A 16,186-nucleotide genomic window follows, 5' to 3' on the forward strand; every position below is an offset into this window, starting at 1 on the left:
AGTGACGCCCACATGCCAAGAATTAATTGTTTGGAAACTCACTATGAGCACCTGCATTTAACTGGAAGCTAGATGAACCCCAATGCTCTTTGACAAGTATTACATTACTGCTGGTACAAAATGAAAGTAGGCATGACAGGTAGACCAGAGGGTCCATAGCCACATTAACAGCACCCACCATGAAGTCAACTATATCCGTAAGCTCTATGGCTCGGACCCGACAATGACCCTGGGGAGTTTGGTCCACAGGCTGGGGGTCAGCAGGGAGCCAGATGTTGAGCTGTTCCATCTGCTGCAAGAATATGTGCAGCCAACCTACACTGTAGGCTCGGCACCATCAGTGACAGGTAAGGCTACCCGAACACTCAAATATTTTGGTTCTGCCTCCCTCCTGTCTAGCTTAAGGATCATTTGCACTGCCAGCCAATGCATTGCTTTGTGCATTGAGTGGTGCTGGAGTTTGCTAAGTGGGAGAAAAATCATTTAAGTGTATTTTGTGAATTTTAGTGTGTTAAGAAGTCAATTATTTGAAGTAAGTTTAATTTTTTAAGGGTTTTTTAAACTCTTGGGCAGTTTAAACCGGAAGTAGAATCCGGGTATAAAAGGGGAGGGGCTAGTGCAGTGCACAGAGTGCTTTCTGCATTGAGTGGTGCTGGAGTTTTGCTAAGTGGGAGAGTTCGGATAAGTGGGAGGTGAGGGTGTGTTTTTTGCTCTGTTTTGTTCCCCACTCCCAGGCTTAGACAGCACTGCGGAGGTGGAGCAGTGAGACGAGTCAACCAAACAGGCCCCACAGACAGTATTCAAGGAGGAGGTTGGTGATCAGCTGGTTGGTTGGTTTTCTTCCTTCTCTTCTCTTTTATACCTTTAAGTTGGTAAGCCCTTTGAATAGTGGTGTGACATTATCATCTATATCCGGGCAGGGTCTTCATAACTAATAATAAGAAATTTAATTAATTATATAGAATGGAGCAGGTGATGTGTTACTGTTGCGAGATGTGGGAGCCGGTGGTCCCCATTGAGGCTCACGGTGATTACATCTGCGACAAGTGTTTGCTGCTAGAGGAACTCAAGTTCCATGTTATGGAGCTTGAGACCGAGCTTCAGACACTGCGACACATCAGGGAGGGGGAGAAGTTCCTGGACTCTATGTTTCAGGAGATGGTCACACCTATGAAGTTAATTACTGCAGATGTAGTCCGTGGTCAGGGACAGGATGGTGTGACTACACGTGAGGAAGGTACAGGGATCCAGGATGTAGTGTTGAAGGAGACACAGCTCTTGTTCTTGTCCAGCAGGATCGAGGTTCTTACTCCCTGTGAGGGCGGGAGCGGGGACTGCAGGGAGGATGAGCAACCTGGCCACAGCACCATGGTACAGGGGGCCATTCAAGTGGAGGGAGTAAAAAGAAATGTTGTAGTGGTAGGGGATAGTATCATTAGGGGGATAGATAGGGTTCTCTGCAGTCAAGAGCGGGAGTCCCGAAGGCTGTGTTGCCTGCCCGGTGCCAGGGTTAAGGACATCTCTTCTGGGCTGGAAAGAAACTTGGAGTGGGAGGGGGAGGATCCAGTTGTCATGGTCCATGTTGGTACAAACGACGTAGATAGGACAAGGAGGATGGTTCTGTTAAAGGAGTATGAGCAGCTAGAGGTCAAATTAAAAAACAGAACCTCAAGGGTAATAATCTCTGGGTTATTACCTGAGCCACGAGCGAATATGGCTAGGATAAATAAAATTAAAGAGTTAAATGCGTGGCTCATAGACTGGTGTGGGAGAAATGGGTCTTGCTTCTTGGGACACTGGCACCAATACTGGGACAGGAGGGAGCTGGTCCGTTGGGACGGACTCCATTTGGCCAGTGCTGGGACTAGAGTCCTGGCGAATCATATAACTAGGGCTGTAGAGAGGGCTTTAAACTAATTAGTGGGGGGGAGGTTTCTAGAGAGAAAATAATAGAAATGACAACAGAGAAGGTCATAGACTTAGGTAGCAGTGGGGGAATTAAAAAACAGAATGTGTCAGGAAGGGACAGAAGGTATGGAGTAAAAAGTAAAGTACTAAAAAGGGAAAAAACAGGAACTAAGTGTTACAAAACATATTTGAAAGTTCTTTATCTGAATGCACGTAGCATTCATAACAAAATGAATGAGTTAACGGCACAAATAACGACATATGGGTATGATCTTGTGGCCATTACAGAAACATGGCTGCAGGGTGACCATGACTGGGAATTAAACATACCAGGTTATTTAACAATCAGGAAGGACAGGCAGGAAGGGAGAGGAGGTGGGGTGGCTATGTTAATAAAGGAAGGAATCACTATAATACAGAGAAATGATATTGGGTCAAAGGAGCAGGATAGTGAAACAGTTTGGGTGGAGATAAGGAATAATAAGGGGAAAAAAACACTAGTGGGTGTAGTCTATAGGCCTCCGAACAGTTGCAACTCTGTTGGACGGAGTATTAATCAGGAAATAGTTGAGGCTTGTAATAAGGGAACAGCTATAATTATGGGGGATTTTAATTATCATATTAACTGGACAAATCAAATTGGGCAGAGCAGCCTTGAGGATGAGTTCATTGAGTGTATTAGGGATGGGTTTCTTGAGCAGTATGTAACTGAACCAACCAGGGGGCAAGCAACCTTAGATTTGGTCCTGTGTAATGAGACAGGATTAATTAAAAATGTCCTAGTAAAGGATTCCCTTGGAATGAGTGACCATAACATGGTTGAGTTCCATATTCAATTAGAGGGTGAGAAGGTTGGATCTCAAACAAGCGTGCTGAGCTTGAATAAAGGGGACTATGAAGGTATGAGAGCGGAATTGAGTAGAGTGGATTGGGAAAATAGATTAAAGGGTAAGACGGTACATGATCAGTGGTGTACATTTAAGGAGTTATTTTACAACTTCCAAAAAATATATATTCCACTGAGGAAAAAAGGGTGTAAAAGAAAAGATAGCCAGCCATGGCTAAGTAAAGTAATTAAGGATAGTATCCGACTAAAAACAAGGGCATATAAGGTAGCCAAATCTAGTGGGAGAATGGAAGATTGGGAAGTCTTTAAAAGACAGCAAAAAATAACTAAAAGATTGATTAAGAAAGGGAAGATAGATTATGAAAGTAAATTAGCAAAAAATATAAAAACAGACAGTAAAAGTTTCTATAGTTACATAAAAAGAAAAAGGGTGGCTAAAGTAAATGTTGGTCCCTTAGCAGATGAGACCGGAAAATTAATGGTGGGAAACATGGAGATGGCAAAAACACTGAACAATTATTTTGTATCAGTCTTTACAGTAGAGGACACTAAGAATATCCCAACACTGGACAAACAGGGGCCTCTAGGGGGGGAGGAGCTAAATACGATTAAAGTCACTAAGGAAGTGGTACTTGGTAAAATAATGGGACTCAAGGCGGATAAATCCCCTGGACCTGATGACTTGCATCCTAGGGTCTTGAGGGAAGTAACGGTAGGGATTGTGGATGCATTGGTAATAATTTTCCAAAACTCACTGGACTCAGCAAAGGTCCCGGCAGATTGGAAAACTGCTAATGTAACACCCTTATTTAAAAAGGGTAGTAGGCAGAAGGCTGGAAACTATAGACCTGTTAGCCTAACATCTGTGGTTGGTAAAATGTTAGAGTCCATTATTAAGGAGACAGTAACGGGACATTTGGATAAACATAATTTAATAGGACAAACTCAGCATGGTTTCATGAAGGGGAAGTCATGTTTGACAAATTTGCTGGAGTTTTTTGAGGAAGTAACATACAGGGTGGATAAAGGGGAACCAGTGGACGTAGTGTATTTAGACTTCCAAAAGGCATTTGACAAGGTGCCACACAAAAGATTATTGCTCAAGATAAAAAATCACGGGATTGGGGGTAATATTCTGGTGTGGGTGGAGGATTGGCTCTCTAACAGAAAGCAGAGAGTTGGGATAAATGGTTCATTCTCAGATTGGCAACCAGTAACTAGTGGTGTTCCGCAGGGGTCAGTGCTGGGTCCCCAACTCTTTACAATCTATATTAACGATTTGGAGGAGGGGACCGAGTGTAACATATCAAAGTTTGCAGATGATACAAAGATGGGACGGAAAGTAGTGAGTGAGGAGGACACAAAAAACCTGCAAAGGGACATAGACAGGCTAAGTAAGTGGGCAGAGATTTGGCAGATGGAATACAATACTGGAAAGTGTGAGGTTATGCACTTTGGCAGGAAAAATCATAGAGCAAGTTATTATCTTAATGGCAAGAAACTGGAAAGTACTGTAGTACAAAGGGATCTGGGGGTCCTGGTGCACGAAACTCAAAAAGTTAGTATGCAGGTGCAGCAAGTGATCAAGAAGGCCAATGGAATGTTGGCTTTTATTGCTAGGGGGATGGAATATAAAAACAGGGAGGTATTGCTGCAGTTGTACAAGGTATTGGTGAGGCCGCACCTGGAATACTGCATACAGTTTTGGTGTCCATACTTAAGAAAAGACATACTTGCTCTCGAGTCAGTACAAAGAAGGTTCACTCGGTTAATCCCGGGGATGAGGGGGTGGTCATATGAGGAGAGGTTGAGTAGATTGGGACTCTACTCATTGGAATTCAGAAGAATGAGAGGCGATCTTATTGAAACATATAAGATTGTGAAGGGGCTTGATCGGGTGGATGCGGTGAGGATGTTCCCAATGATGGGTGAAACTAGAACTAGGGGGCATAATCTTAAAATAAGGGGCTGCTCTTTCAAAACTGAGATGAGGAGAAACTTCTTCACTCAGGGTGGTAGGTTTGTGGAATTTGCTGCCCCAGAAAGCTGTGGAAGCTACATCATTAAATAAATTTAAAACAGAAATAGATCGTTTCCTAGAAGTAAAGGGAATTAAGGGTTACGGGGAGCGGGCAGGAAATTGGACATGAGTCTAGGTTCGGAATGGTCATGGCCCTGTGGGTAGTGGAGTGGGCCCAGGGGCCGTGTAGCCTGGTTCTGCTCCTACTGTGTTCTAATTCTGTGTTAGATTTCAGGAGATGGTTTTATTCCTGTTCCTGGCTGGGGTGGAGATCGCCTTTACAGAAGGTAAGTACTGTAGAAAATATAGGGACAGAGTGATCTCCTGGAAGAATTTCGATCGCCTAGATGGGTCAGAGAGGAATTTCCCAGATTTCTTTCTCCCAAATTGGCCATTGGGTCTTTATCTGGTTTTTCGCCTCTCCCGGGAGATCACATGGGTTCGGGTGGATGCAGAGTGATAGAAGATTTGAGGTTAGGATCAGATCAGCCATGATCTTATTGAATGGTGGAGCAGGCTCGAGGGGCCGATTGGCCTACTCCTGCTCCTATTTCTTATGTTCTTATGTTCTCTACCGCCTCTCGGATCGTGTAGTCTTTTCAGTGATTCTTCGCCGTGGGTCCATAGGAAGAAACATCTTCATGCACAAGTTCGAGCAAGACTTCTTCGCTGCACAGGATCTCCAACCAACGGTATACACCAGATACATCGACGACATTTTCTTCCTATGGACCCACGGCGAAGAATCACTGAAAAGACTACACGATAACATCAACAAGTTCCATCCCACCATCAAACTCACCATGGACTACTCCTCAGAATCGTTCTCATTCCTGGACACACGAATCTCCATCAAAGACGGACACCTCAGCACTTCACTCTACCGCAAGCCCACGGACAACCTCACGATGCTTCACTTCTCCAGCTTCCACCCTAACCACGTTAAAGAAACCATCCCCTATGGACAAGCCCTGCGAATACACAGGATCTGCTCAGACGAGGAGGAACGCGATGGACACCTACAGACACTGAAAGACGCCCTTGTAAGAACGGGATATGACGCTCGACTCGTCGATCGACAGTTCCGACGGGCCACAGCAAAAAATCGCATAGACCTCCTCAGAAGACAAACACGGGACACAACCAACAGAGTACCCTTCGTCGTCCAGTACTTCCCCGGAGCGGAGAAACTACGCCATGTTCTTCGCAGCCTTCAACATGTCATTGATGACGACGAACACCTCGCTAAGGCCATCCCCACGCCTCCACTACTCGCTTTCAAACAGCTGCCTAACCTCAAACAGACCATCGTTCGCAGCAAATTACCCAGCTTTCAGGAGAACAGCGACCACGACACCACACAACCCTGCCACAGCAACCTCTGCAAGACATGCCAGATCATCAACACAGATACCATCATCACACGTGAGGACACCACCCACCAGGTACATGGTACATACTCATGTGACTCGGCCAACGTTGTCTACCTCATACGTTGCAGGAAAGGATGCCCCGGAGCATGGTACATCGGCGAGACCATGCAGACACTGCGACAACGGATGAACGGACACCGCGCAACAATCACCAGGCAGGAGTGTTCCCTCCCAGTCGGGGAACACTTCAGCAGTCAAGGACATTCAGCCTCCGATCTTCGGGTAAGCATTCTCCAAGGTGGCCTTCGAGACACACGACAACGCAAAATCGTCGAGCAGAAACTGATAGCCAAGTTCCGCACCCATGAGGACGGCCTCAACAGAGATCTTGGGTTCATGTCACGCTACATGTAACCCCACCTGACGCAGGGTCATCCAGACTCGAGTCGACATTGGCTTGTTCTCTCTACACAGATGCGGCCGGACCTGCTGTGATTTCCAGCCAAAAAAAATGTTTTTTGTCTTTTTTTGTTTTTCATACAGACCCCAGCATCTGCAATATTTGACCCCTTGTGACCCCACCTCATTGTTCTTTGATGTAATGTTTCCCTGACTGACCTGTTTGGACACCATTCACACCTTTGACTGCTGTGATTATCTCTCTGCCGAGGTGTGATAAATGGCAGTTGGAAAGGTTACCTGTAAACATCCGACATGATTCTCTGACTATATAAGCTGTGTCTTTATGCATTTCTCCACTTCACCTGAAGAAGGAGCAGTGCTCCGAAAGCTTGTGATTTCAAATAAAGCTGTTGGACTATAACCTGGTGTTGTGTGACTTCTTACATTACTTGGAATAGTTAGTGACCGGGATGCAAGGTGCTGCAAGGTGGTCTTGTGTTAGTTCAGTAGTAGTGCTGGAAGGCTGTTATTCTAAGCCTACAAATGACAGAAAAGTGACAAAGTTACAATTGTGGCTCCAAGAGTCACCTTCCAACAGATAGCATGAGTGAAGTCCTTTGAAGAGGAGTGCACCAAGGCTTGCAGCTGCATTATGTGCTCTATTGCTATGCATGTTCGCCAATGAAAAAGTTGTACGGTTGGCATGGGACAGGAATAGAGCTCATGTTACAAGACACTAACTGTGTGTGTATGTCTGTATAGGAGTTAATGAGAAGGGGGACCACATGAGGGGCTGGAAACTTCTCCGTTATTTTATTCGAAGATAGCAGCAAATGGGGCGGTGAGGCTGCCTTCTACCCTCACCTGGATTTCCTTCTCTCTACAACTCGCTGTCCCTTCCTTGCCCACCAAATGTAAATGCCGGCGGGGAGCGCAGTCCATGTTCATGCCCATCTCCTTCTCGTCCACATCTCTTACTGCCGGTCCTTGGGTACACTGAGAAAAAAGGCCCCAAAATCCCTTTAATGGAGAGATCAGGCCTAGTAGAGGCCTCCTCTCGCCCCATTCCTGCCCCACACATCTATCCTTTAAGGCATTGGTCTGGAGCAAGGACTAAAATAAAAAAGGGAAATAAATTTTCCCTTTTGTCTATGGAATTCTTCCACCAGTACAGCAACCCAGATACAGCACCTCAGTCATACTGATGTGACATTTAACCCTATTCTGTAACCAGCTCAGAGTATCTAATGTAGATGAGCTCGTCATTCCACGCGTGAGTAGAAATTGTAATATCATCTTTGTATGTTACTGTGTAATCTGCAGCTCCCATTGGAATGGTTTCCACAATATTGGTAGGTGCCGGACATATTTTTAATTTTGAAGGGCATAACCATGAACTTAAATAACCCTATGGGAGTAATTAAGCATGGGAAAGACTTGGGTTTCTGTGCTTAATAAGACTTGCCCATATTCTTTGGTGAGATGGCATTGTGAGGGTCCCATGGCTTTGCAAGGATCTCCTTTGTGTGAAGTATAGAGTATGCATCTGCTTCTATCAGGTTATTTAATTTTCTATAATCTACGCAGAACCATTCTTCTTAGGACTGTGCACCCGGAAGCACAGCTGGATTTTTTCCAAGGATGTACCAAGCTCAATTCTCCCATGCTTCATTTTCTACTGTGCTCCCATGAATCACAAGGGACTGGAGAGGGACATTGACATATTGAAGCTGAGGTGTCAACTATACCACATGTTGGAAGTACCCTGCGTAACCAACTTTGCCTGGGTAATAACTATGCAGCCTGTTGACTCTGTTTATGCAAACGTTGTGAAGTTAAATAAGTTTTTTCCACTGAAGAAAATTCTTTACACTCTTCTAAATCAACAATGTCACTCTCCTTCTGGGTGGTAGGTGGAAAATTAATAAGGTAATGGGGGAGTTACTTAAAACAAGTAGCTTCTACAAGTAAAACAAATATAATTAATACTGCTCCAAGCTGTCCTTATTTCATAGCTCGAGCAAAATTACTTTGGAGCATTTGAAACTTCAAATGTTTTGACGCCATACCAAGAAAACCAAGGATATTGATGGTTCCACCCAGATCCAAGCAATCTTCAGAAATATACTGGTACCTTGTTATGTTGGGTTTTGAGTCCCGGACACTTGTTCTAATAAGGAGCCTTGGAAATTACTGTTGTAATTTTTTTTTTGGCTCATGTTTTCTTCCTTCCCAGTTAGTTCCCTCCCACTAACAAGCTCCGTGGCTGAGAGGGTAGGGAGTTAAAGTCTTTCAGTATCTTCCTGTCACTGTCCTTGGGGTTACTTCCCAACTGTCGGTAACTTTTAACTTGACTTACTGGTGAGAGCGAGCCTTTGGCTCAATGGTAGCATTCCCACCTCAGCATCAGAAGGTACAATGTTCTGAACCCTGCTCCAGACAGTCCCAGTGAGCAGAGACCAGGGGCAGGATTTTCATTGAGCCGTGGAAGCGGGATTGGAGGCGTGTGGGGGGTTAAAATTGCAAAAACTGGCGTGCGGGACCCCCCCCCCACCCCCCCGCCTGGTTCCCGACTCCGAGCAATTTTAATTCAGTCGTGTCTGATGGTCCCGACTCCGTCCCGCATCCAACAGGTGGGACTGGTCGTTAAGGCCCTTAACAAGCACTAAATGGCCTCTATAATCCTATTTTAAAAGGCCCTTGCGATTTTAACCCTTTTCCCACGTGAAACACGCCTGGTGGGAAACACAAATGTGAAACCTGGCGGGAGCACGATTGGATTGCTGACTATCAACAGCAGGTCAACCATTAAAGAGGAGATTGGATCAGCCATCATTTGCAGGTGGCAGGACTTTGTTGTCTCAGGTCTGGGAGAACTTTTAGAAGGCTTAACCACACCTGTGGAAGTTAGGAGCCTGACACCCATCTCCAGTGTGACCTCCTGGGAAACCCCTCTCGCCACCTTCACTGAGCGCTTCCTCAACTGAGGCATATACCAGAAGCATGGGAGCCATTTATTTCCTTCCCATCTGGACATTAGAGGAGCTCGAGCACCAACCGCGGCAGCAGCAGAACCAGGAACAACAGCAGCACCAACAACAGCAGCAGCAGCAGGAGCGCCAGGCTGCTGCTCACCCACCTGACGCTGCACAGGCCAGAAGGGGCCAGCGCCTGGAAGCCCGTCGGCGCAGGAGATACCCCCCAAACAGGGTCTACAGACACAGGGTCAGCTATCTCAACCTGTCTGAGCAGCAGTGCCAAAGGCAGCTCCGACTTTCGCGAGAGGTAGTGAGTGACATCTGCGCAATGCTACAGCAAGACCTGCTGCCCAGAGGACCAGGTGGACAAGCATTACCAGTGGCCGTCAAAGTCACCACCGCACTCAACCTTTTTGCCTCAGGCTCATTCCAGGGATCAGCAGCAGACATCAGCGGCATCTCCCACGCGTCCGCACACACTTGCATCATGCAGGTGACCGATGCCCTCTTTGCCCTCGCGCACAATCACATCCATTTCACCAAGGATCGAGCAAGTATCACGGCACGAGCGGTTGGATTAGCTCATCTGGCAGGCTTTCCAAGGGTATAGGGCGTCGTTGACTGCACACATGTGGCCCTTAAGGCACCCCATCGCAATCCAGGTATTTTTGTCAACCGCAAGGGCTTCCACTCCCTTAACGTTCAGCTGGTGTGTGACCACAAGAAGGAAATTTTGCATGTTTGTGCCAAGTACCCTGGCAGTTGCCATGACTCCTTCATACTGCGCCAGTCTAGTGTGCCTCCGCTATTCAGTCCGCCAGACCAACTTAACGGATGGCTACTTGGAGACAAGAGCTATCCCCTGAGGACGTGGCTAATGACGCCGTTGAGGAGCCCATCCAACGAAGCTGAGGAGAGCTACAACTCCAGACACATGTCCACCAGAGCCATAATCGAGCAAACCATCGGTTTGCTAAGATGCGCTTCAGATGCCTGGATAGATCAGGTGGAGCCCTGCAGTACTCAGCAGCCAGGGTCTCCAGAATCGTTGTGGTTTGCTGTGCACTTCACAACATGGCACAGCATCATGGCTTGCAGATTCCTGAGGACCAAGTGGCTCCTCACATCTCCTCAGATGAGGAGGAGGAGGAGGAGTGCGAAAACGAACATCCTGCAGAGGCCCATCAACCAGCGGCAGCAGTACACGAGAACATTGCTGCCCGGGATGCAAGGAGCGCACTCATCCTGGCCAGATTTGCTTAGCCTAGTCAATCAAATACTTTTACCTCACAGCTTCTTACCAGAGCATTGACAATGGCCAAGAACCAGAGGGTTCCTAGCACACTGACCACCATTCTGACAGTTGCAAATATTCCTAAGCCCTCAATGTGGAAGTCCCAATAGCAAAATGACAGACGCCACAATTGCAACATTTGCCATCAGAATTTTTATGGACAATAACGAAGTGATGGCATTTTTACAGTAAACACAAAATTGCACCCAAGTGACTACCCTTGTGACTATTTGTGCAGAATTTTCCTCTTACGCATGCTCCTACGTGGTGCCTCCCCTGTGGCATCAGCAGATGTGGAGGCCCCTTGCTCACTTTGCTGCTGTTCCTGTCTTGACACCTTTGGCGGGCGTCCACTGGGGTTGCGAGCCTGTGAGGGCTCATCAACAGTCTGCTGCTCCTGCGGCTGCGCAGGGCTTGAGACGCCTATCTCACGTGAGTGTGGACTCCTCTGGGGCTCTGACCGAGGGCTCTGCATTGGCATGGAAGTGTGAGCACTTGGAAAGGAGCCCCCATTTCCTTGAGGTCTGCCACCAACCTCCCTCTCCGGTCCCCCTCAGCGCCTGTAAGTGGCTGGAGAGCACCTTACTGCACATCAGGGGGGCCATGGGGACTTGTATTTGCAATGGCAGTCCTACTCAGAAGGACTTCCATGAAGGTCTGGTTTCTCTGTTCAATAGATGCCCATCGCTCCTCAAGAGATGTCATTCTATTCTGAACAATGACCATGTTTTCCATACCCTGGCGACTAAGCTCCTCCATGGCCATAGCTCTCCTCTACCGTAGCCATCCTCTCCTCTACCGTAGCCATCCTTTCCACAGATGTAGCCATCCTTTCCGTGGTGATGCATTAATGCGCCAATGACTCCACAAAGGCTCTGGTCATGTTCGCTATGGAGTCCTCCATTCGCTCCACACTCGCAGCGACCCTAGAGACAAAACCTGCCAGAGGCTCCTGCATCTGTGCCTGGAGTTCCATCACCGCTGATCTCATGGATGGACCCAGAGGCAGAGGGTCGACATGCTGCTGAGCGAGCTGGCAGAGTCCTGCGCCCTCCGACTAGGACTCTCCACTGCTGTCCCTGTCTCCACAATCTGCTGATGCTCACTTGTGAGCTGTGATACACCAGGCGACAACACTACTCTATGTGCCGAAGGTCCCACTGAGGTGTGAGTGTCTGCGCTGGTGCTGGGTGCGCAGCTTTCTGGTGACGCTGCGTCCTCAGAGGTTGCAGCTTCCTCTGAGGAGTCTGGCTGCTCAGCCTCTTCTTCCTGGCTAGGGGGGACGGATGCTTGTGATGGTCCTGTGGGGGAGTAAAGGAAAGAGTTAGAGATGTGATTCCAAGGCTACATGCACATTGCTTTTAGCAGATGCTCATAAGTTCATCTGTTAGAGCTTCACAATCATTATCAGCGACTCATGCAATGTCCAAAAGAAAGATGGGAAACTTTTCTGTCACCAGCTTGCTGTGTTACACCCGTCTCTCCGTCCCCCACGTGCGCATCATCCTCGATTCCCACTATTTTCAGTACCGCCTCCTCCCAGGGGGTCAGGTGGGCTATTGAGGCTGTCCCTCCTCCTGTCCTCTCTCACTCTCACTTGTTGTGAGCTCTCTTTTCCTGCAATGAGGGAGACAAGTGGAGGTTGAGTGAGAATGAAGGAGTGAGTGTAGAGATTGCATAGCATAGATACTTAGAAGGAGACAAAGATGGAGTGAGGTTGCAAGACCAAGGGCCCTCCCTGTGTGTTGTTAGTTGTGTTCAAAACATCACAGTGATAGGGAGTGTGAGGGCTGCATAGTCGAATAGTTATGTGAATGTGAGCATAGGGAGAGGGAATGGGTAAGGGTGCATGGATGTCAGTGTCAAGTGGGATGTGAAGGAAGAGATTGCTGAAGCTGAGTGCTGGTGAGGAAAGGCAATGGGGATCAGATTGAGGGTGATGGGGAATTCATACTCACTTTTCCAGTGCGCTGAAGGTCATGAAATCTTTTCCTGCACTGAATCCAGGTTCTGCGGGTGACTCCCAAGGAGTTGACCTCCTCAGCCACCTGCATCCACACTGCCTTAGTCTGCTTGGGAGGCCTCTTCCTCCCTGAGGAAGGGAAGAGCACCTCCCTGTTGGCCCTGGCCCCATCCACCAATGCCTGCAGGGCCACCTCGTCGAAGCGAGGAGCTGATCTGGGCCTCCCGCTTGTCATCTTTCCTGCAGGTCTCTCACACCAAGCGGAGAAAGCTTGGCAGCTTGCAGAAGAAGCCAGGCTTGCTGTAGACTTTAAATGCAGCAGCAATGATGACGTCATCGGAGGCGACTTTCAGTCAGGAAAAACCCATTTGCCAAGGGTTCCCACAAGTTGGAAATCAATTGGACAATTAAGATAAAATCGCATCAATCTCCCACATCCATTTAGATTCGGGTGGATAACACGAAATGCGGATAACACGACACCATCCCGCACCTGAGTTAAAATCCTGCCCCAGAGCTCCGGATCTGAATCCTGGGTTGACACAGAGAGTGAGAAAGTTGCTGTATTATCAGTACTTTTGTTTTTGCTGGATATGGCTACAGTATTAATGTTACAAATTATTCACCAACTAAACATTCACAGAGCTCAAAAAATAGATCAATAAATAAAGCAACCCCTCGTAGGAATTGAATTATGATGAGTATTTGTTTAATTTCCTATTAACTTTCTGAGTGTTGCCTCCCTAAATGTGAGAGGAGATGCCCCTTAAAGAGGAGACATCAAGTGTATCGCAGTAAGGTTTGACTTAGCCAAGTCTCACAATATTACCAGCTTATCACAAAGCATAACCACCTTTGCTGTGTACATATTTGCTGTTACCTTTTCCAATATGCATTATCTTAGTTTTATCAACATTGTAATCCATCTGCTGCACCTCAGCACATCTGCTTAATTGGTCCAGCTTTTTTGTTTGAACGGTACCAATCTACCTGATGGCTCTACTGCATAACACAAGTACCTGCTCGAGATCAGCTCTTTGGAGCGCGGTGAGGAACCCACGGACCTAAGTTATAAAAAGGATTATAAAAAGGATATAGAGGCACTGGAGAGGGTGCAACAAAGATTTGCAAGGATGATACCAGAAATGCGAGGGTATACCTATCAGGAAAGGATGAACAGGCTGGGTCTCTTTTCTCTTGAGAAGAGAAGGCTGAGGGGTGACCTAATAGAGGTCTTTAAAATTATGAGAGGTTTTGATAGAGTGGATACAGAGAGAGTGTTTCCACTTGTGAGGAAGAGCAAAACTAGAGGCCATCAGTATAAAATAGTCACCAAGAAATCAAATAGGGAATTCAGAAGAAACTTCTTTACCCAGAGAGTGATGAGAATGTGCAACTCGCTGCCACAGGGAGTGGTTGAAGCGAATAGTATAGATGCATTTAAGGGGAGGCTAGACAAGCATATGAGGGAAAAGGGAATAGAGGGTTATGCTGATAGAGTTAGATGAGGAAGGAGGAGAGGAGGCTCGAGTGGAGCATAAACGCCAGCTTAGACTGGTTGGGCCGAATGGCCTGTTTCTGGGCCGTATATCCGATGTAATCCTATGTAAGTTACACTGCTGGCTCCACCTTGCTTTCTGGCCCGAGAAAGCAGAGCTTTGTGCATGAATATATATTTTAAAGTTGTAGCTGTAATACATCTTAAAATATTGCAGACATACAATAAGACTGTAACAAATCTTGAATATTGTTGATTGAACCAATTAGACCGAATTTCAAACATTTTCAGTGCCCTGATAGTTTCCCATTATCCCGCCATCACCAACAGCCTGCTCATTAACCATTCACAGTGGGCATTTCACCCAGTCTGCCCTTAAGCTTTCTCCTGCACCAATTCTTAGGCCTCTGCTCCATTCCGACCAGTCCAACCCAAAATGCTCTAGCTCCAGATTCCACTCCCTTCTCTCACCAAGGCATGTTGCAAGTGCCTCAGCTCTGCCCACTTGTATCCTCCCTCCCTTCAAGGCCCAGCTGAAATTCTCCTGCGCTGGTCTTATCCGGGGCCCGTTCACGTGTCCCAGTTTTGGTTTCCTTCCCTCTTGCGGCAGTTTTAGAAGTGCGCCCACTGCACGCCGCAGCTCCCAAGTCTCATTCCGGCTGCTGCTCCCCAAGTTGGGAATCAGCGGAGTGCTGCTGCAGACCAGGACTGCCAGCTCTGAGTCGGAGAGCAGCCTCGTCCAACGTCTAGACCAGTAGTTCAAATTGATTTCCCAAATTCGGCTCCTAATAATTAAAAGCAAAGCAGCAGGACCAGTATTTGGAAGCCGCCTGAGCTACCGATTCTGGCCCTGACTGAGCCTGTGCTATTTTAACATTCATACTGCCAGTCTGCGGCAGCACCCTGCCTTGCCATTGACGCCGATGCTGGTAATGCTTCCTTTCCCCTTCCCCTTAAACATTAACAATTTTAATGGCCGCTAGTTGATCGCTATTGAATCTCTCACAAAAATGTGTCTAGTCTTGCAAACCTGTGTTTCTCTTCAACTCTCTAATTGAATGGCCCAGAAATTCGGGTCGGGGGCTTCCCGCGGGTGTAAGCCCCCGATCTGCACTTAGCTAGCGCGCCGGCCGTTGAGCTGTAGGGCCCCGTGGAATTCCGATCCGGGGCCTGGCCCAGCTGCCGGCGCGCAGTGCTTGCGTATCCCAGAGGTGCAGTTAGTTCGATGCGTCCCCTGGGATCACGTGGGCCATGGGCAGCCAATCAGAGCAGGGAATGCTCCATTCATAAGATTGACAGGAAGAGCTGTCAAAACTTATAAATACTACGGCCCCAAAATAGCACTAAACATTCAAATACATTTTTTAAAAAATCACATTTTTAAAATAAACTATAAATTACATGAAATAACTATTTAAAAAAAATTTTTTTTATATTCTAACGGGGCTAAAAATAAACGCACCTTGCTTTAAAGTATTTAAAAATAATAAACCTGTGGAAAAAATGTTTTAATTTTAATTAATTCACCACTTACCTTGTAAAAAGCAGGCCTTACGCCTGCTTTTTACATTTCTAAATCCTGCAGGCTTACGATCCCGGGAAAGCCTCGGGTGACTGTCTGTGTGGAGTTTGCACATTCTCCCCGTGTTTGCGTGGGTTTCCTCCGGGTGCTCCGGTTTCTTCCCACAGTCCAAAGATGTGCGGGTTAGGTTGATTGGCTATGATAAATTGACCCTTAGTGTTAGGGGGATTAAATACGTGGGGTTACGGGGATAGGGTGGGATATGTGTTGGTGTAGGGGTTACGGGGATCAGGTGGGATATGTGTCGGTGCAGGCTCGATGGGCCGAAATGGCCTCTATCTGCACTGTGGGGTTTCTGTGATTTCTGTGATATGTGAAGAG

This window comes from Somniosus microcephalus, chromosome 17 (assembly GCF_052327205.1).
Source record: "Somniosus microcephalus isolate GS21.2 chromosome 17, FLI_Smic_1.0, whole genome shotgun sequence".
Classification (NCBI taxonomy): Eukaryota; Metazoa; Chordata; class Chondrichthyes; order Squaliformes; family Somniosidae; genus Somniosus; species Somniosus microcephalus.